Genomic DNA, 23,089 nt, shown 5'->3' with positions numbered 1-23,089 from the left:
TGGGCTCCAGTTCTCTCAACTATAAATGAACAGAATGGACTAAATGGTTCCTCTTAGGATGAAGATTTCATGATTCTATAAATAGACATTATATGTTAGAGGGTGATAGATGTTTTGGGTGGAGACAGATTTGGAAGTTGATTTCTTAAGGAATGTTATGTTAGTTTAGCATTGCCAGAGGGGAATGGTGAGAGATCGGGTGGAATCAGGAGCAGGTTGTCTTGTGGATAACAGCAGACAAGGAGCATGCCATGTTACCTCCATGTTTTAAAGTTTTAAAGTCAAATTTCAAAGTCATTGGTGCCAGAGCCCCAATCTGAAAGGCAGAGAGTCACTAGATAGCCATTGCTGGCTTTGAAGGGAAAATAGAGCTTACCTGGCTAGCAGGGGAGTAAGCTTTGGAGAGTAAAACCCAAGCCTTCTTTCCTGGAGGAATGAAAAAGATTAATCAGAGAAACTGCTGAGAAGGAAGATGAAATAATCAAAGAGATGAGGAGGCTCAGTATCAGGAATTGGCAGAAGACTCAAGGAAATGGAGGATGATAATGAAACTGAGTGTGAGCTGATGGAAATGGGTCAGGAGAGAGACTGGAGGATTAAAAAAAAACATAAAAATACCCCAGTGAAGGTGGCTTCCTTGTGAACAGAGCTTGACACCCAAGACACAAGGAGAGGGCTGATTTGATGTCCTTTTCCACTCAAGACTCAAAAGGCATAAAAATCTACTCCCACACTGATCTTTTCAAAGAGATGCTGGCCAGGGGCATGAGATACACTGGAGATACATGAGACATTCATGGTCTGAGCCTAAAAGTGGTTCTGGCCCAATAGCCCTTGAGTCTTTGAGTGTGACAGAGGATTTGAATTTGACTTCTATCCATGATTGAGTCCCTGGATGATCTGAAAGTCATTTCTCCTCTCAGAGGTTTGTATTCACTGCAAAACAAAGAGCTGAGGACTGGGAAAATTTGATACAAAGGCCAGTGCTTGTAGTAGGACAAGGTTAAAGCCCACATACCTTAAAATCTGAAGTTCTGAGCCTCTGGCAATTCTGGCTGCTTAACTTCTCTGTTCTACAGATTGCCATGATACCTTTGCTGATAGGATATAGAAAACAAGGTAACACAATGTTACCTTAATGATAAGTGTTTGTGGGATTGGATATAGGAAAGGAAGGCAGTAAGTTGTGAAATTTATGGCAGCCTTACACTGCTTGACCAGATCCTGCCTGGACAACTTCTGCCTGCATGGAGGGGGTGGGGCCTCAGCCATCACCCAGAAGTCAGTGCAATGCAGAGTTGTTCTTTGTTCTGTTGTTCTCTAATCTCAGTAAACTCTGCAACATCTGAATGAAACAAGTATTAGGTTGACACATGTTAGAAGGCTCCTGTAACTCACTCCTTTGTTTAGGAGCTTTAGAATTCCTTAGCAGATTCAGTGCTCAGGGATTTTGTGTAGCAGCAGTGTCTACACTGGGCAGCATAAAACACAACCACAGTGTTTAAGGAAAGCATCCTAATAGAAGGCATACAACCCAAGAAAAAGCCTGTGTGTTCCCTGCCTTAATCACTCATTGCAAAAAGAAAGGTCTTTCCATGGGCCTGTTAGCAGGCTGGACCATAGTGAGAAAAAAAAAAAAGGCACATACATGGCCATGTCTATCTTTGAAGGGTACATAAGGGGCATACTCTCATTTAAATAGGGAAGAACATTTTCTTAGAAAGTCCATGGGAAAATAATATACTTGATTTGATCTGTGTAGGAATAATTCTATCTCAAGTTGTGTCTAAGGAATTGCAATGGTAGACTGAAAAGTGAAAAAGTCAGCTAGAGAACTAGACACCTTAAGTACATGATTCTTTTTTAATTTTTTAACGTTTATTTATTTTTGAGAGAGAGAGAGAGAGAGAGAGAGAGAGAGCATGAGAGGCAGAGGGGCAGAGAGAGAAGGAGACACAGAATCTGAATCAGGCTCAAGGCTCTGAGCTGTCAGCACAGAGCCCAGCCTGGGGCGCGAACTCACGGAGTGTGATATCATGACCTGAGCTGAAGTCAGAGGCTTAACTGACTGAGCCACTCAGGTGCCCCTAAATACCCAATTCTTTAGCAGAATACACAACACATGTCTGTGTAGCTGATTAGCACTTTAGTCTTAGAGAAATAATGGATCCTTATCACCATAGGTACCTGGATCTCTGTGAATAAATGGTTAAGAACAGCCCATCCAAACTTATCTCACATGAGCGGGCTAGAAGGTTGAGCCTGTCTTGCCCTGAAATTGCAAATCTGTCTTTAGGCAAAGGCTGGCTTTTCCTTCCTGACACTCACGTGTTCAGTGGTTTAAGAAATAAATGTGAATGCAAAAATGGGCAATACCAGGCAATTTACATTTCCTTTTCCTGATCAGAGAACAGCACAACATTGACTTTCTTCTCTCTAGAGCCTCACTTCTCACCAGCTGTGAATGATTTTTTCCCCTTCTCTTAGGAGTCTCTTCTTTCTTCCTGTGGGACTAGCTCCTCAAGGGCAGAATTCATATCCTATTGCCTTGTTCTCCAGTGGCTACCTTGGTATTGTGCACATAGGAGGTGTTTAATAGATGTGGATTGGGTAAATAATGCTCTCTCTAAAAACTGTATAGACTTTTCAATGCTAAGACATACCAACTTGCTCCAGCCCCTCGTGTTTTCTTCTTTACATTTCTTTAGCTTCCTGTTTTTATCTCTTACCACCTTTCCTGCCACTTGAAATTCTTCTTGCAGGTTGGAATAAGGAGATATAGTGTGGAGTCAGCTGTTCTTTACCTTTTTGTCTGTGCTATAGACTGAAAGTTTGTATCCCCCCGCCCCAAATTCATATGTTGAAACCAGATTCCTAAATGTGATAATATTGGGTGGCCGAACCTTTGCGAGGGTGGTGTCTTCAGGAAGGAATTAGTGCCTGAATAAAAGAGACCTCAGAGAATTCCCTTGCACTTTCTTCCATGTAAAGATACAGAGAAAAGATGGCTGGCTATGAACAAGGAAGTGGGTTTTCTCCAGACACCAAATCTGCTGGTGCCTTGCTCTTGAACTTCCCAGCCTCTAGAACTGTGAGAAATAAATTTCTGTTGTTTTTAAGCTGTCCACTCTATGGTATTCTATCACAGTAGACCAAAAATTCAAGATAATCCCTTTGTCATCATGAAGTTTTTCCTTCTGATCCCTATAGGAAATCACATACAAAAATAGCAAACAAAATCTTGCAATGTTCTGATAGCTGTGTTTCTGTTCTGTAGCTCTAACTCCCTCTGAAGTGGCTAGTGAAAGAACTTGCTTTATTGTTGTAACCTGAATATAACTAACATACCACATGGCCTTGTCTATGCATAATATAGATTTAAAGAAAGAGCAGTATGTCAGAGGAAAAATAATAGAAAGATGTTTAAATCTGTCTAATCTCATAAAACAGGGGTTGGCAATCTATGGCTCCAAGGCCAAACCTGTTGTTTTTTTTTAAATGATGTTTTTTTTAAAACATCTTTATTGTTACCAATTCTCAAGGCTTAAATTCAGTCTAGGTTCTGTTATCTATGGATTTGAAAAAAAAATTATCATTGAAAATGTTAAGGTTATTTCTTTAAAAATTTCTCCTAGGCTCATTTTAGAAAACTGGAGACTTCGAGAAATGGTTTGAGGTCTCCAATACAATAGACCAGCAATCTTTAATAAAGAAAAAAATAAGCAGTAACAAAAAAAATGTACTCGTCTTGAAAAAGCAATCTCAGCCTCATATACCCAGTTCTTGTGGTACAGGATGGGGTTGCGCTAAAGTGGAACCAGCTCATCCTGTTGTCCCAGTCACCATGCCTCTCTTCCCTTCTGAATGCAGAGTAAAACAGTGGTCAGGCTTCTCTTTCAGTTACAGTGATTTTATTTTGTTTTATTATTTTTTTAGCATTTATTTATTTTTGAGAGAGAGAGAGAGAGAGAGAGAATGGGAGGGGGCAGAGAGAGAGGGAGACACAGAAACCGAAGCAGGCTCCAGGCTCCGAGCTATCAGCACAGAGCCCAATGTGGGGCTTGAACCAACAGACCCTCAGATCATGACCTGAGCTGAAGTTGGACGCTCAACTGACTGAGCCACCCAGGCGCCCCTCAGAGGGATTTTAGTTGAAGGAAGAGTGTGTCTCAAGCTAGCTTAAGTAAAAGGAGCAGTTACTGGAAAGGGTACATATGGTCCAACAAGGAGCTGGAATCACTTGGAAGGCAAGCACAGCAGGTACAATAGAGCTTTGGGCAGCTGGAGCTACAGGACGACTATGGACTCAAATGGCTCTGGAGTTTCATGGTTGCAGATTGTAGACCTTCTTTTCACAGCCACTCTCCACCACTGTTCACTTTCCCCAAATCTCTTCACATTCTGAGTTCAAATTCTTGAGAAAAGGAATTAGACTGAATTCTTTCAACTCTAGTTGCCAGGTCACACCATGGGCCAATTCATAGGCTTTTGATTGACTGTAATCCAGTCATTGGCCCTCTCTGTGCAAAGACTGACCTTAATGCTGCTTCATCCTTCAACGTGGGGTTCTGAGTAGGACAGGTCAAGAAGGGGAGGAAGGGTCACAGCAGGCACACTGACTGACACATATACAACCATCCAGGCCTAGGCTGACATGCACACAACTTATGTCTACATTGGTAGAAGTGTCCCTGCCTGTTATTATCTAAACATTGTGCATGCAGTTTTGGGCTCATCTATGACCTCCCAGCAGTGATGCAATCCAAAAATTCTATCTGCATCCAGAGGCCATCAAAGCTGCAGTTTTGTCTCAAAAGCCACAGCCTCCTAGTAATGTTCATTCCTCCCTTGACTCCATTTTGATCCTATTCAGACCATCACTCTTACCTACACACACACACACACACACACACACACACACACACACACACACGTATGAAGCATATGTGTGTATGTGTGTGTGTGTAAAACATAATGCATGGAAAAAAATCATATACTCTAGGACAGTGTATCTCTATTCTCCAGACGAATCATTCACAATTAACACCTTATATTTTTATTTTTCCTGGTAGTTACAATGATACCTTTTATTATTTTTTTTTAATTTTTTTTTAACGTTTACTTATTTTTGAGACAGAGAGAGACAGAGCATGAACAGGGGAGGGGCAGAGAGAGAGGGAGACACAGAATCTGAAACAGGCTCCAGGCTCTGAGCTGTCAGCACAGAGCCTGACACAGGGCTCGAACTCACAGACTGCGAGATCGTGACCTGAGCCAAAGTCGGACGCTTAACCGACCAAGCCACCCAGGCGCCCCACAATGATACCTTTTAAAAATATACTTTATATTCCCTCATTTCTTGATTTTCCAACTTACAAAATTGTTGTCTTCTCTATTTGAAAGTTGAGGAGTCCAGTATTCCTACAATATTTTCTTTCTTTCTCACTCTACCTCTACTCTCCAAAGTTTGTTAATGATGTTGTTGTTTGTAACAACTACATTCTGTTCTGTAGCCAAAATTAAATCTACTGTGTCAACTGGTTGATCCTAAAAATTGAAAATCAACAAACAATATTTTAAATCAACATTATGTATTTTTCAAATCCAATGTGTGTTTCACCTGAACTTTGAAGATAACCACTATTTTCTAGAATTTAGTATTACTGATAAGTCCCATGTACATCTCATGGTCTTCTCTTTGTAGATAAGTATTTTTTGGTCTCTGTGTAGTTTTTTAGGATTTTTTTTTTTTTTGATCCTTGGAATGTTTATCATTTGAATGTGTCTAGATAGTGGACTTTTCCCATATACTGTACCCCACACAGTAGTTGTGTATTGTTACTTAAGGAAGTCAAATCTTCTTTAGTTATGTCTTTGATAATTTCTTCTTTACTGTTTCTGTTTTCTCCTGGAATGCCTTATAATTTCTATCCTTGTCTTTTTATCTATTTTTTGGTAGAGTTTCTAACTTTTTCTTCCTTATTGCTAACTTAATCTTCACATAATTTTATTTTATTAACTCTATCAATGATTCTTGTTTTGGTACATTTTAAAAATAGTTTTATTGAAACAGCCACATTTGTTTATGTATTCTCTATGGCTGCTTTCAAGTGACAGTGGCAAAGTTGAGTAGTTGTGACAGATATTGTAATGTCCTAAAAGTTGAAAATTTTACTGTCTGACCCTTTATAGAGAATGTTTTCCGACCCCCATCTTAGTAGATGCCAGGGCGGGGGTGAGTAGAACATTCTTAATGTATAGGAAAACAGTTTTCCCCTATTTCTGTCACATGTAGTGACCTTTATAGGGACAACTGCTGGACTCTCAGAAAAGAAAATAATCTTTTTTTTCTCTTAACTTCCTGTCAAAAATTCCTTTTTGAAATCCAGCCTAGGTAGCTCCTAACTTCATCATCCTCACTTACGTTCTTTTGAATAAAATCCTTCCAACCACTAGTAATTCTCATTTATTTTTTCCCTAAATACCAAAAACTCTGCCCTGACTCTGCTCATTCTAGTTGTCAGCTCTTTCTACTGATTATCACAAATTGTTTATCACTCACAACCCAGGATTCACGCCAAAGGAGTCCTTTTTAGGAGGGGTGTGTAAAGAGGAGGCTGATAGGCTGGTCAAAACTATGTAATTTGTTCCTGTTACATAATGAATCATTTGATGGTGGTTAGGAGGTGAGGTTCACCAGCAACTTACCTTTATGCACTCTGAGCCTTTTCATATGAATTCAGAACTCTCCATGGTGCCCTCTCTTCTTGCATGCAGCCTCTTAAAGATTACTACCCACTCTACTCACATGGGTCCCAGGTGGAAAATCTCCCCTCTAGGGCTTTCTGCAGGGGATATCCACTTCCTAGGGCCTCTGTTCCTCTCAGTCAGAGTGCTTGAAGGACATTTCCTCATTCCTCTCACGTCTTTGCCACGCATGTTTGGGGTGTGTGTGTGTGTGTGTGTGTGTGTGTGTGTGTGTAATGCACACTCATACATGGTTTTTAGTAATTTTTTAGTACTTTTTTAGTAATAATTTCTTTTTCTGGTTTTGAAAGTGAACTTTCTTCGCTGCAAGGAAAGTTAAAATACAAAACTGTATAAATAAGAGAAAAATCAGTTATAATCCCGTATACAGAGGTAACCAGTATTAACATTGGGATACATAAATTTATAATTATTATTCTGTTAGTATGTATGTGAATGTTTACATACTGATACACACACAATATTAAATCCAATTTCTGTTTAGAGTATATACTTAGTTTTGTATTTCTTTTCATTTAGTGCTGTATCCTGTGTTTTTGCTTTCGGGTTTGTACGGCTGTACACTGCTTTGTACTTGAATAATTGTTTTCCTGAGGGAAAATCAGGTTTTTTAGTCAGACCGTAAATTCCTTCAGTGCAGGGAGAGTTTTTTTCTTTTTTATCTCCTTCTCCTTTCCTCGCCCTCCATTCCTATTCCCACCAGCAACTAGTATCATTTAGGAGTAAAGAATGAGTGTTTGAAAAGTATTTTCTGAGTAGGGTTGAATAGAATGACATGTGAAGCACCCATAGGAGGAAACCTGAGTGCCTGATCTTCCTCTCTTGTTCTTGCCACACAGAGAAAGTCACAGCTTGAAACGAGCCGTGAATGGTTCTTTGGCGGGTGCACAGCAATACACCTGCTGAGTTACGAGCCTGATGAATCATTTGCCTGGTTATCTTGCTAGTCATGCTGAACTGAATGCCACTTTTCAAACCCAGCAGGTCCAAACCAAGGCTCTTTCCTTGCTTTGGTTTTGGGTTAGTGTTTTCTCTGCAAATAGTCTCCCTATCTTGTTTTAAAAATCTGTAATAATGGACTTACAAAAACAGTATTCAAAGAATACCTCACTATTCTTGCTTTTCTAATAAGAGTTTTATTACATATTGCCAAGTAAATTAGATTTGGCCCCTTGTTTTATTTATACATAAAACCAAGCAAAGATATCAACCATGGGATAAATTAATAACAAGGCATAACCCTGCCAGATATTTCCTTTGGGGGACAAACCAAACAACAAAACCACCCTCCCAACACTTGTCTTTATCTATTTCATTACATGCTTTGGCAAGTCTGAATGGCCTGCTTGTTTAACTGACCTAATGGGTTTGTTTATGTTTTTTTCTTAATTTACTCCTTTGCAAAAGTTAATGTCCCTTTGCTTTAGCATCCAAATTTCTCTCTTCTGTCCCAGTCTTCCTTACAGTTCCCCGTCTCTTCCCCATTCCTTAGATGAGGAACTGCAAGGGTCACTGAAATTAATGAAAAACACAATCGCAACAACATGAAACTAGAGGCCCAATTTAGCTCTAAGGGGCTCCGTTTGGGTGTATCACGTTGCGTTATATGATGTAAGGGCTTCATGTGGGTTAATCAAAATGTAACCTCAACCCTTACTCAAATCACCTGTTGGACTGCTGTTTGCCCGAGGTTGAGCCTTCCTGCTGCTGCTGGGTCTGTAATGCATTTAGCTAATAATAATCCCTTCCATTTGGGAGAGTGCCTTCTACTTTTCAGAGCTCTTTCACCTCTATTATCTCATTTCATCCTTACTCAGCCCTGGGAAACATTTCCCATTTTACGGATGAGGAAACCCAGAATAAACTGACTTGCTCGTGGTCACACGCCCAGTCTCCCCAGTTTTTCTCTCTCCCAAATATAAATAAGTCCCTAAAGTTTGGGCAGCTTTTTAGTGGTTCTACTTAACACCACTCAGTACATTTTCTTACAGTGAAAAGAAAAGAAAAGAAAAGAAAAAAGAAAAGAAAAGAAAAGAAAAGAAAAGAAAAGAAAAGAAAAGAAAAGAAAAAAAGAAAAGAAAAGGCAATCATATTAAAATGTTGCCCAGGATCTTATATTAAAAATTGAGTTCTTGGGGCGCCTGGGTGGCTCAGTCAGTTGAGCGTCTGACTTCAGCTCAGGTCATGATCTCGCGGTCTGTGAGTTCGAGCCCCACATCGGGCTCTGTGCTGACAGCTCAGAGCCTGGAGCCTGCTTCGGATTCTGTGTCTCCCTCTCTCTCTGCCCCTCCCCCACTCATGCTCTGTCTCTCTCTCTCTCTGTCAAAAATAAATAAAACATTTTAAAAAATTTAAATAAATAAATAAATAAATAAATAAATAAAAATTGAGTTCTCATTTCAAGTGCCATATTCCACAATCTGTGGTTTAAAGACACCAAAAGCTGGAAAGAAATTTGAACATCACCTAGTCTATACCCTGGCCTCTCAGTCCCAATTTTCTTTTTCTTTTTTTTAAGTGTATTTGTTTACATTTGAGAGAGAGACAGAGAGAGTTTGAGTGGGGGTGGGATTGGGGGAGGGGCAGAGAGATGGGGAGAGAGAGAGCATTCCAAGTAGGCTCTGTGCTGTCAGTGCAGAGCGGATGCGGGGCTCAAACTCACTAACCATAGATCACGAACTGAATGGAAATCAAGAGTCACTCAACGGACTGAGCCACCCAGGCACCCTGTATTTTCAAACTGTCATCGATTGGAACAGTTTGACCTCAATTCTACTGGAACATTTTTGCTGTATCCTGTGTATAGCCTTTCTCTGGTCCAACTACATTTTTAGTAAGAAATTTCTATTAGAACTTACCAAATCCTTTCCTCTGCAATTCGAGCCACTTTCACCTCATTCTGCTCTCAACACAGTAAGCAAACAGCTCTTCTCTTCTTTTATCCTGTATCAGATTCTCATTCCCTTCCCTCTCTTTCCCCAAATTTGAGTTTTTTTGCATTGGATCAAGATGATTTATGACCTAAAGGAGGAGGACATCCAGGAACTTATTTTTCTGATAAAGGTATAAATTCTGTAACAAAATACCTAAAAGTCTTGGCAGCAGATTGGTAGCCAGAGTAAAAGCAAATTGTCATCTCTTTGGGCCATGTTTCTTGAGACTCGGTTTCAAAGAATTTAGAGGCACTTATGTGCACACCCAGGAGTAGGGGTGTGAGATGGCCCCAGGCACATGCAAGCTTCCCTGTGGTTAAACCAAGCTGCAGAGCTGTGAATTGTATATAACTCACACAATCTCATTTCCCGCTTTATGTTTATTTCCCTTTTGTCATCCTCTAGCTTCTAATAAACTCTTGTTTCAATGCTTCTGCCTCACATCGGTTGTGCTATAGGAAATTTGGGAAAAGGTTAAGTGTCTATGCTTGGGACAGAATGTTGAAGAGGGAGCAGCTTCTTTTGCCTCTGAGATTAACATAGTTGAGCTAGATAGTCACGGGAGGGCTGAATTTTAGATGTGAGAGACAAAATTGTGTGGCTTAATCATCTGTCTCTGTTGGAGAGCATCCTTCCTCTGCTTATCTCAGAGGACCTACATTATATTTTACTGAGGATGATTGTAGCATTTTTTGCATAAAGAACCTTATTCTTTTTTTTTTATTTTTTTTTTACGTTTATTTATTTTTGAGACAGAGAGAGACAGAGCATGAACGGGGGAGGGTCACAGAGAGAAGGAGACACAGAATCTGAAACAGGCTCCAGGCTCTGAGCGGTCAGCACAGAGCCCGACGCGGGGCTCGAACCCACGGACCGTGAGATCATGACCTGAGCTGAAGTCGGACGCTTAACCGACCGAGCCATCCAGGCGCCCCATAAAGAACCTTATTCTTAAACCAGTTTGCAAATTTACTGAGTGCTCCAACCTATGCAGTGTATATGAAGATTCAAAGAATCATGTGATACTTTTTCTGCCTTCAGGGAGCTAATAGTCAACAGGTTGGATACGCCTGAAACATCAATGACTATGATGTTGAGTGTGGCAGGGACGTAAAAGGTGCTTTGAGTAGCCACACAGTAAAAGGATCACTTTCAGGTTCTGGTAGGGGGAAAGTAAGGCAAGACTCCCAGTACTGGTGGCATTTGAACTGGGTCTGGGGGGTCAGGAATTTCTAGCTGAGGAGTTGGCCTAGGCAAAGACAGAGGCAGGACATCTTTAGGATTCAAAGAGGAACATGTAACGATTCATGTAAGGGAACAGTGAGAGAAGAATTTGGATAGCGTGATTATGCCAGATGGTGGATGTCATGGGAAGATGTCATGGAAGGCTTTGCATGACAGTGTCAGTAATTCCCACATCATTCATTCACTTGCTGGTATATATGGTGAATTCTGAACACAGTGGCAGATTCAGGAGCATTATGCTGTGGGTAGTAGAGTAGAAAGAATATGGACTCTGTGGTCAGACAGACTGAATGAAAATCCTTTGTGTACTGCTTGCTGCTGTGTGACTTTGGCAAAGTTATACAACCTTTCTGGGCCTTAGTTTATACTTCTGTAACATGGAGGGAAATTTAAATGCCCTCATCTGGCTATTGTGAGGATTAAATAAGGATATATGAAAAGTATAAGATACAGCAGGCATGTAAAAATATTTGAATTCATTTTTATCTTTTTTCTGAGAATTGGCAGAATATTACCCAGAGAGTCCCTGCAAGCCTTCCCATAGGTACCTGCAATCCTGGGATGAAACAGTTTAATCTTTATCCATTCCCTGACGTGCAGCATAGCCTTTTACCTAATAGCCCAGAGGTGTATTGTAGATTCTAGAGTATGGGTGGATAAAGTATAGCCCTATAGCCAAAACTGAGCTGGTTTCCTGTTTCTGAATGGCTTGGGAAGTAAGAATGGTTTTTAATGATTGAGGGAAAAAAAAAAAAGATTTGTGACATGGAAGAACTACATGAAATGCAAATTTCAGTGTCCATAAATGAATTTTATCAAAACACAGCCACATTCATTCATTTACATATTACCTGTGTTACTGGTTTCTGCTTATACACTCAGAGTTGAGTGGTTGTGACAGAGATTGTATGGCCTGAAAAGCCTAACATATTATCTGACCCTTTACAGACATGTGACAAACCTTGGTCTAGATCATATCCTTCCTAATTCCTGTTCCAAGAGTTTTGGTGAATCTATCCAGTATGAACACTGGTTAAAGAATAGCAGGAAATTCTTAGTGTGTCCATTTTAGATCTCGTAAGTTTGTTTGAGGAGATGTTGTGCTGAGCAATGTTGGCTTACTCTCCAGAATGCGTTTCCAATGTCCCCAAACTCAAACTGTTTATTGCCTGCTCTCCATGGGATCATCATAGAGACAGGTAAAAGGAGTATTTGACCCATTATGTTATTTTAATATGTAAAGCTGGGCCTAAAGTGTTAGTAGTGGAGAAAAATTTGTTATGAAGTTTATTTTTTTTAATTTTTTTTTGCATTTTTTTTCAATATATGAAGTTTATTGTCAAATTGTTTCCATACAACACCCAGTGCTCATCCCAAAAGGTGCCCTCCTCAATACCATCACCCACCCTCCCCTCCCTCCCACCCCCCATCAACCCTCAGTTTGTTCTCAGTTTTTAAGAGTCTCTTATGCTTTGGCGTTGTGAAGTTTAAATGAACAGTTTGTTTAAAACTTTTAGAACGTCAAAAGTCAGAAAACAGCTAAGGTGGAAGGAAAAGAAAAAGCCTGTTGCTTTCCAAGTTGAATTCAAGCTCTGATACCTAGGGATAATACCAATGATTATTTTTTGTAAGAATGAAACTTCTCTTCTGAACAAGGTTAAGGGTATAAACATCTTCAGGTTGCTTGTGGTTGCTGCTAATGTAAACCTGGCTCCATTAAAGCCTAATCTACCTTATCCTATCCTTGGATGGACTTCAGTATAGTAACCAGCAAAGAAGGACACTGTGATAGTCATGATGTTTGAGGAGCCATACCTTCCTCTGTCATCACTAGAGCTACTTTCATTCTAAAGAAACCCATGCTGAATGTCCTTCACCTATAGCCAAAATGGAGTTTTCATAGTGCTGAGTTACTTAAAGGATGCCTGAGCAGACAGGGCTTGGAATACAATCTGTGGATACTTGTAAATACTCCTTTGGGCTATTTAAAACAGCTAACATCACCTCACTAACTCATTCATCTATTGAATTTTATCAATTAATTATCATTTACTGTTTAATAATAGCCTATGACAAATTCCTTTCTCTTTCTTTCTTTCTTTCTTTCTTTCTTTCTTTCTTTCTTTCTTTCTTTCTTTCTTTCTTTCTTTCTTTCTTTCTTTCTCTCCATCCTCCTCTTTGTTTCTCTCTCTTTGTCCCTTTGGATAAGGTGATCACAAAACCTAAGTGGTATGGACCGTAACAGACTTTCAGTAGCTTACAAATTTATAACCAGGATAAACACAGGGTGCTCTTGAACCAAGAAGAGAAATACCAGACCCTGACTGGGAGGGTAAGGAGGACTTTTTGGAAAGATAACAGTTGGGCTGAGAACTGAAACCACTCAGAATTTGTTCTATGAAGAATACAATGAAGAACTATCATCCTCAGTGACTAGAACCCTGTGGGTGAAGAGCTAGAGGTGAATGAGCTCTGGGTGTCTGGGCACCCACAAGGAAGTCAGTGTGGTTGGAGGACAAAGTATGAGGTGGGGCTGGTACTGGGACGCTTGGCTGGAGAACAGTAGGTACTTTTTATCAATGACTGTATGTCATGCTGAGGAAATGAATTTTTACTTGAGGGCAAGGGAATAGCATAATCAGGTTAGTATTTTAGAAAGATCATTAAGAACCAGTGTGAAAAATGAATTTGAATGGAGCACACTTAACTGGTTTTTAGAAGGCCAGTAATCCAAGTAAGAGAAACAGAGCAAGTTGGAACCTCTGGTGGAAACCAGGCTTTCTCCTTTTAATCACTGACCTTTGTCTTTGCACTTACCTACTCTCTGTGTTCTTTATACAGATCTACAATCTGTTTCTTCCAGTGGCTTTGAGGACTGGAGAGGAGAAATTATGTTCAGGTTCTGAACCAAAACCAAAACCAAAACCACAGCCAAACCAAAACCACACAAAAAACCCAAAGTAGTATCCCAGAAGTCTAGTCTAAGAATGTCTCTAACATGGACTGATTTGTTTGGTTGTGGGGTGGATGTAATTTACCTTGGGTTTGACATTTTAACTCTTAACTTCATGGGCTACTTCAAACATTATAATCAACGATTAAAAAAAAAAAGATTTGGGCTGGGAGACAAGAAAGTTGGGTCTAGTCCTAGTCTGTTATGAACCAGCTATGTGTCCTTCAGTGTTTCCCTTAATTACTGTAGGCCTGCTCTCCTATATACCTAATGGAGTAGTAGACAAGACAATTTGAGTAGTTTCCCTGTTCTATAATTTGAAAATCAATTCTTTGGGGAATTTTGACAAGCATGAAATGTCTTTATGTGGACTTCCCCAGGGATGCGGGGCCGCTAAGATGAGCACTCACAGCTTCGTGTCCACTCTGCCACACACTTAGAGCATCAGTTTTTGGTTTGCTTTTAAAATTAATCTATTGAAAGACACTTGAGACCTGTAGCTCTCCTGGGAAATAGAGTGGCTTAATGTATTAGTATTATTCTGATGGGATAGGCTGCTGAGACCAAGATACAGGTTTTAAAGTCATGGAAACATTGCATTTTTGTTGCATTCCTATGTAGGAAAGATAAGCATTTCTTTTTCTTCAAGTGGTGTTTATGTTATCCACCAGAAATGTGATTGATAACGTACAAGCGGGAGGTGATAGTATATTTATATGAGACCCACACAAGGTAATCCCACATGGAGAAATATCCTATAACAAAACCATTAAGGATGGCTTGGCCAAAGTGTTCCTTTTCCTCCAAGGAAAAATATATCTTTTAATAACTGAATAATTCATCTATTTTGATTCTTCAGACTAGATTATGACCTGAAGTTACTGCAGTACTACAGGAAATCAAGTTTGATTTTGTAATATAGTCAAATGAGTACTTTAGAGTGCTATGTCTGAGATCAATAAGGAAGCAGTAACTACATTTACTGTCATATGATGATATTGATGTAAAAACATAATGGTCAAAATTATAAAATCAATTTCATAATTTAATCAGAAATGTTTATTGATACTGTTAAAGTTGAATTCAATAGCTTCTGGTATGTAGTTAATTTCCTACCTGTCAGAAAAATGTATTGAAATGTTCTTTCTTGAAGATGATTGGAGTTAATTCAGTAGAGAAAACAGCAAAGTTTCATGTTAATAGAGATTTCTTCTCTCTCCAACTCTCGGTGGTGAATGCTGGAAGCTTTTTGTTTTGTTCTTTTAAATATGACAAAACAAGGAAATATCCCATCAGCCACCCAAGTGGTTGGGATGGTCATCCTCTATAATCGAGTGCTTTCTTGGGATGAAGACACAGTTTTAACTTTACTGTAAAACTGTAGAAGTGAATAGGCAACACATGTATAGAGGTATGAGAGATGTGTGAATCTTCAGTAGCCCCTTATGAAATGAGATCTAGTTAAAAAAATAAATGAGGGGCGCCTGGGTGGCTCAGCTGGTTAAGCGTCCAACATTGGCTCAGCTCATGATCTCACAGTTCGTGGGTTCGAGCCCTGCATTGGGCTCTGTGCTGACAGCTCAGAGCCTGGAGCCTGCTTCAGATGCTGTGTCTTCTTTTGTCTCTGCCCCTTCCCCACTCATGCTCTTCCTGTCTCTGAAAAATAAATAAACATTAAAACAAATAAATGAGAAGAAAGAGAAAGTTTTAGAGACGAACTCTTTGATGCTTTTACTTTGGCACTAGCTACTAGTTTTCATCTTTATTCACATTAAATTAAAAGTATTTTAATTGTTGCAGATGGCTCTTAAAGGAATGTGTGTAAGTTTGACATATAGGTTTGAAATGATGCTCTTGCAGATTCTGAGAACCTGTCCAACCCTGTCAGGTTCATTGTCCAACCTGTCCAATTTAGATGAGATGAAGACTAAATTCTAAAGATTCAGCAGTTCATTCAGATGTGTGAGAAATATGTATGTCATGAAAAATAACACAATTTCGAAATTCAGCATGACTCTTTAGAAATTATCATTTTCGGGGAACCTGGGTAGCTCAGTCAGTTGAGCCTCCAACTATTTAGGCTCAGGTCATGATCCCAGGGTCGTGGGATTAAGCCCTTTGTCATGCTCCATGCTAAGTGTGGAGCCTGCTTAAGATTGTCTCTCTCTCTCCCTCTGCCCCTCTCCCCAACTCTTTCTCTAGAATAGAGTAGAATAGAAATTTACAAAAAAAGAAATTATTATTTTCTTTGTAAAACCTCATAATACTTCCTCATTATGTAGTCAGTGAAGTCAAGTTTCCTTATACTGGCGTTCAAGTTTCACTCTCTGACCAAACTATTTTCTGTCTCATCTTTTTATTCTTCTCCCACACTCTGCTTTGGTCAAACTTGCCTTTGAAGTCTCCTGTTAAGTGGCCCATATTCTTTTCTTTGTCACTGATTGTTCTATGCTATGTTGCCTTCTTGGCACTTTTGATGCAGATTCATGTGCTATTCCACCATGTACTTACATCTTCTTTTTTGGCGTGTGTGTGTCTTGCCTCGCCAATTAGACTAGAAGATCTCTGGGGGCTGGTACTAGGACCTGTATCCTCCAGAACATTAAGCAATTGCACACACAGTAGTTGTTCAGCGAGTGTTTGGCCAACTGAATTTTCTGTGAAATTGTTAAGATTAGAGTTCCCAGAGGCAGCATTTTGGAATGCAGCCAAATTCATTCTTTGGGTGTGCTTCAATTCATCGCAATGAATCAGAATGGAAAATCATTCTTAATTAGAATCATAAAATTCCTGCCCGAGATGGAACTGCAGGTCTCATTGTACAAATGAGAAAATGAATGCCCAGAAAGTTCACAAAGGTATTTAGCATCAGAGTCACCATCAGACTTCAGGTCTCTTGCCACCTGTCCACTCCTCTTTTTACTACACTACAATGACTACTGAGGAACTAATTATAATTACCCACTAATGAAAAGGGAAGACAGGTTGCTTTAAAAATGAACAAAATCATTTGAGGATAAGGTGATGGATTCTCCAGAAGTTTTAAAAAGTGATGATAAAAGATAACGAAGAAGCTTTATTTGGGTTGCTAGTTATTAATTGTTGACCTTTGGGTATAAAATATTCTTATTAGAGCAAGTGAAGCCAGCAGTTCAGCAAAACAGAAAGCTAAACTACCTGAAAAGATACAGTGACTGTATTTTGAAGCATAACTCACTGGATATGTGTTCTAACTCTAGACCTGCATAGGATTTGCCTTCAGGATTTTCCCCCTTTTCTCTATAATTGGTCTGTTCCTTATCTTCCTGGGCCTTGTCCTCCTTCCTGGCAGTTGGATTTTCCATTTGTCTTACTGTTCTTCTAATACCAAATACTCAAATTAAAGATTCAGGTCTAAATTTTTATTATCAAGTGTCAACTAAGACTATGCCTACACCAAAAGAAAAGGATATATTTAGGCATGAAGAACTTAATACATAAGGAAATATGAGGGTATATTTAATGGTAGTGTGGGTCTGTCCATAGAACTTACTATAAGCAAATTCTGTCTTCCCATTAACTCTCATATATGTTTCTGTGGGGAATAAACACCCAATTATCTGGGTGAAGATAACAAAGCAGAATATTTTGGGCCATTGATTCACACATGTAATGTTGTATAAAATATAAAGACTATTATAGCACTTTTATGATATAATATCTAATATTCGTTGAATGCTTACTACATGTTGGCCCTATCAGGGCTGTATATTTCTCATTGAATCATCGCAGTAACCTTACAATATTTATATTATGATCATCACTTAAATAAGCTGAAGAGTATGGCCTTTGAAGTTAGAGATACCTGAGTTTAACTCCCACCTCCTCCATTTATTAGCAGTGAGACCTCCAGCAAATTTCCTAACTCTTCTAAATCTTGTTTTTTTTTCCTTAGCTGCAAAAATGAGAAGGAGAATAATACGCAGCTGATCGTATTAAAAGTATTAAATAGAGGATGCATATAAAGTGTTTAGCAAAACCCCAAGTATATTACAGGTGCTCAATAACTGTTACCAATTTTTGTTTACTATTATTACAGATGAGGAAACTGAGTTTTACAGGAGTTAAGTAACTTGTCCAAAGCCACACAGCAAGTAAGTGGAAGAACTGAAATTTAAACTCAGCTCTCCCAGGTTTTAGTGTCTGGGAGAGTAGGGCAGTGGCCGAAGAACTAGGTGGGGAGTGGGCCAGGGCAGTGTAGATGAAACAGAAAAGAAAGAAAATATTTGTATGAGACGTCTTGTGAAGAAAAAGATGATTGACAAGCTGTAATACAGAGGCAGAATGGTCACGAATGACCTCAAGGTTGTAAATTTGGACTAACGGAAAACGGAGGAACTATTGGTGCCCTTGGACTGGAGCCCAGGAGCCTAGACCTGCCACTGCCAAACTACCAATGAGGAGTTGCCTCAGCTGTAACAAGAACCATGTACAAAGGGCTGCCCGTTCTAGGGTGCAAGAGGCTGTAGTTCTTCTACACATGCTGCCACCATACCGCCAGACACTCTTAGCAACTGCTTTGCTGTTGAAATCAGAAGGAGAGAAAAAACACTGCTTCTGTCTTTCCTCCAGCGGTTCCTCCACTTGGCTGAACCTAACAAGAAGTCAGCAGGCAAAAGTGTCTGGGAAATGTAGTTTGTAGCACCCCAGCCCTAGTAATACAGAGCAGAGTATAGAAGCGCAGGCTGTGGGGCTGAGAAACAAATGATAAATGTCTAGAATGGGAGGAAACATTAAAAGAACTAGGAGCTTCAGGAGGAAGAAATAGTTTTAGAGAAAATAAGTTGTTTTCGTTGTGGATAATTTATATCACAGAGAAAGGTAAACGCTTCTGCTCTTAGAAATGCATTAAAAATAGGATACATTATTTGTTGGAATGGACCTGTAAAAGTTAATTAAATTCCATTACCTATGATCATGTTCTAACATTAAGAGAAAAGCTAATTGAAGTAAAATATAATAAATATAACAACTGGGTAGTATGTATATATCAGCCTCTCCATATTTCTCCTGTTATCAGGTGCTACATAACAGAATTACATTTTCATTCGTCTATAGGCTTCTAAGAATTGAGAAGAAGTCACTTGAATGAAGAAGATCTGTAGGTGCACGAACTATAATTTTGTTCTATTTCCTTTTTATAACATACAGAGAGTATTTTTAGGGGACAGAGCACTGACGCTTTGGCATGAAAACTTCTCAGGCTACAAGACTTTATCTAAACTTGGTGGTAAATCCCTGGACTTATTTTCCCTGTACCCTAGAAGACAGTACACAGAACTATTGATCACTTTCTGAGTATTTCTTTTTTCTGGGTCCAGTCTTTCCTACTTACTTTCCTCCCTTTCTTTATTCAGTTAAAACAGAAGTCACCTGTATCATAGGACTCTTAGGCAGTTCTGTAAGCAGATCAGGAATGGTCTTTGAAAATTTTCCACGTGCAACTCTCTCTTTACCTGCAAATGCAAGGCCTGCACTATCATGTTCAGAAGAACTTAGAGCCGAAAGGCTATCATTTTTTAAAAATAATTTGCATATCACATTTTTAAATTGTTTTGAATAAAGGAGGTAGAATGTTACTGTTTTCATTAATATTATGTCACCCTATGGCCAAAAATGTTAGTGACCTCCCCTTCTTTAATTTTCATTGTCTTGCTTGGTGACGATCGGGCAAATATAGCGAGCAAAATATGAACTTCTTATCTTTGTATCAATTGTTTAGTTCTTTGCCTATTTGAAAATGTAGACAAGTTCTTCACTTGCTTTGAAGCCTTTCCTGGCTATACCAACTTACAGTGACCTCTGCAGCCTTTGAAAAAGAGACTTTACAAGGACATCTGGCTTCATGTCATATTAGCTAGGATTGGACTAAGGAGAGAAGCACTCTCTTTTATCCAGGGAAGCAGAGGGGCGATGAGCAGGCCCACTGAAATAGCTTTATTCATCCCTTGTCATCTCCCTATCTGCAAAGATGTTCTCTCTTAATCTCCACTTATATCTCTTGGTTCTTTGATTCATTTCCTGGTTTTCAGTGTTCAGGATGCTCCATGCCCCATTTCACAAACCCACTGCCAATAACTAGATAAACTGCCTCCACAGTGGCTAAGGCAGATCTTAGCAGTGCTCATCAAGGTCACCAATGTGTTTCCCTTCTTCTTCCTGGGTATTTTCCTCAGCCTTCTTGAATGTAGGTGGAGCTGTGGGACGGGTTTTGGTCATTGGGGTGTAAATAGATTCCTGGCCTCTGATATCTCCATGAGATTCTCTTCTCTCTTCTTTCCTCTTTTCTTGGGCAGAGGCCGAGGAATTAACGGGGCTTCAGTCAGAACCACCTGAATCCCTGAGTCTTGCCTGGAGCAGAGCTGGTGGACCTACACCGGTAGAAAATTAACTGTTTTGGGGTTAAGTAGCTGATAGGTATCATCATCATCATCATCATCATCATCATCATCATCATCATCACAGCCAGTGTTGCAGACCTAATAAATACATATATCTTGAAGAAGACCCATTTGATAAACTGGGAAATTTAGCCTTAAAGAATTACTCAAAGACCCAGAGCTAGTGAGTGGCAAACCCAGGTTTGCATTACTAGGCTTAAGTTAATTTAACCAGCAATCTGACTGCCACCATTATCCTGCCATTTGTTAACCATTAACCATTAACTTGTAATCTGATTGCTACCATGGCTCTGGCAACAGGATACCTGGAGATATTTTAGGTGAGTTAGGAAGACCTACAGCCTGCTGTCTGAGATGAGATGCACCTGACAGGTATCAGGCAGAAAAGGAGGAAACTTTGTAAAAGAACTCTGGCTCTTTCTTCAGCCTGCATGGATCACCTCTCAATCCTAATAACTCACTGAAGAGGATCAACTACATTTTTACCACTTCCACCTGCACCCAGCCTAATAAGACCAAGCCCTGCTTCTCTTGCTTCCACAGAACCCAAAATGGGGATCCCAAGAATGTAGGCAAAGAAGGCCAATGCCAATTCCTAAACCTGAGGCACTGGATAGGACTAAGAAGAAAGGAAAAAGGAGCCAGTGTCTTGATTCAAGAATACTCAAATTGGGTCTGAATTTTCCACTGGATAAGTTTAGGAAGCCCTCTCATTTTTTTCTATGAGATGAAAGAAACATAAAGAGTAGGTGCAATGTACATTTCTTCCTTTGTTCTTGAAACTTTCTGGCTTATCTAAGCATCTGACTTAAACTGGTATATGAGAGCAGGCAAACAAAAATGGCCATTGTTTAGATTATAGCCCATTGGTATTAGATTTATCACTTTTTGATTCTTTTCACCTTCTAGCTCTGAATTTCTGCTTTTCAGTTTTGTTTCCAGTCCCCTTGGCTTTACTTACTGTTTCAGCACTGCATTCGGTTCTTTAGACTTCAACTTTGCACTCAACTCTCAACCTCTTTGCTCAATCTCTATTTTTGGAAGTAAATTCCTCACTCTAGAATGGCTCAGTGGTATTGCCCTACTGCCCCCCCCCTCCAGCTGGTCCCCCAGTTTACTCTTCTCTGCAGAAAATTGCAGAGTTTTCTTGAAAAGGAATGGGGATGAAGACAATAGAGCGCTTAAACATAAGTCTCTGTGGCCTTAAAACAGGTTCAGATTTAAGTTCTTCCTTATCTGCCAGAACCTATATCATTTGTCACAGACTTAGAGCAAATGACTACACTCTTCAGATTCCATCAGCAATATGGAATGGGGGCTCAGCCAGAAGCTACTGCCTTTATCCTCGCTCTCCAAGTCAAGCTCACTCTTTACTGATGGTGATATTTGGAACTTGATGGGACACCAGATGTTCCAGCAGCCTTTCCTTAATGTGAAGCTTCTATGATCAGAAAGCTGAGTGGCTATATTTGCATATGAAACTGTTTTCTATGGCAGTGCTGGGAATATTAAGTGGTGATATTCCATGGAGCTCTGGAGGCTTGCGTCCTTAGCAATGATTTAGGAAGACCTGTTGCAAATGACTACAGTTAAATTGGCAAGCTGTGCAGCTGATGGCCTTGATGTGGTCCTTAGGAGTGTCTCTCAAGCCAGTTACAACTTATGGCCCTGAGTTATTCTCATTGCTCCCAAGATAGGTTAAAATAAGGGGAAGACTCTACCCTAAAGGAACTTACAGTCTAGTTGCATAGGTAAGACATACGCTCAGGAACATTGCAAGGTGACATACAAAGAAGGTGATATAGTGAGACAGACTATGTAAACAGTGAAGGGATTGAAGGTGAAGCTAAAGTTATTTTGCTTGTGTTCTGTTCCATTTTCTTGAAAATCTCCCAATAAAGTAAAAAGAAAGGCATTAGTGTTTCACTTTTCCTTGTTCATGTCCAGTTTCTGGATGAGTTAGTCATGATTTTCAAAGCTGATGATACACCAAATGTGATTGCTTTAGGTATAGTAGTCCATTAAGATGCAGTGATGAAAAAGGTACGATGGCTTTTTTATTAGGGAATTCAAATGGTATTTGTACAACATAAACCCTTCAGAACATCCTGTGCCTGTTTCACCTTAGCATTTTGGACAGTTTCTAAATCTTTAGTGCTTGAAGGCATCAAATGTCACCATTTAATATTTTTTCTACCTTTATTTACCTATACAAGTGTTATTAGCATTTACATTCTTTTTAGAGGTCTTCATTTTGTTGAATAATCCAAAGTGGTTAAGAGGTTTATTCCGACTAAATTTTTATGGTCAATTTGATTGGATTGACAAGTATCAAGTAACCTGAAAATATTACCTTTAATGAATTTTTTGACTGTATGCATTTCTGTAACCTTGGTATTTACTTTGTTCAGACCCTAGACATAAATGCTATAGAAAAACACAAGAAATACATGGCCCATACACCAAACACATACAAAAATGAGGTACAGTGCAAAAATGCTGCTCAGGTTCTGAAACAATGAGGAATTCTTTTGAGGGATTTTAGACAATGTGGAGAAACAGTTACCAAAGCCGCAGGAATGCCAGGCCTGAAGCTCAGGCTACAGAATCTGAGTTTAAAGAGATGATGATGGATTACCCAATTCTTTCCTAAGACCCTTCTCAGAATCCCATGGTGAATGAAGCTCTGGTCAACACGTTTTTCACAAGGTCGCAGTGGTAACTGAGAATGAGCAAAGAGAGGGAATAAA

This window comes from Lynx canadensis, chromosome A3 (assembly GCF_007474595.2).
Source record: "Lynx canadensis isolate LIC74 chromosome A3, mLynCan4.pri.v2, whole genome shotgun sequence".
NCBI lineage: Eukaryota > Metazoa > Chordata > Mammalia > Carnivora > Felidae > Lynx > Lynx canadensis.
Note: the sequence above shows the minus strand (reverse complement) of the source record.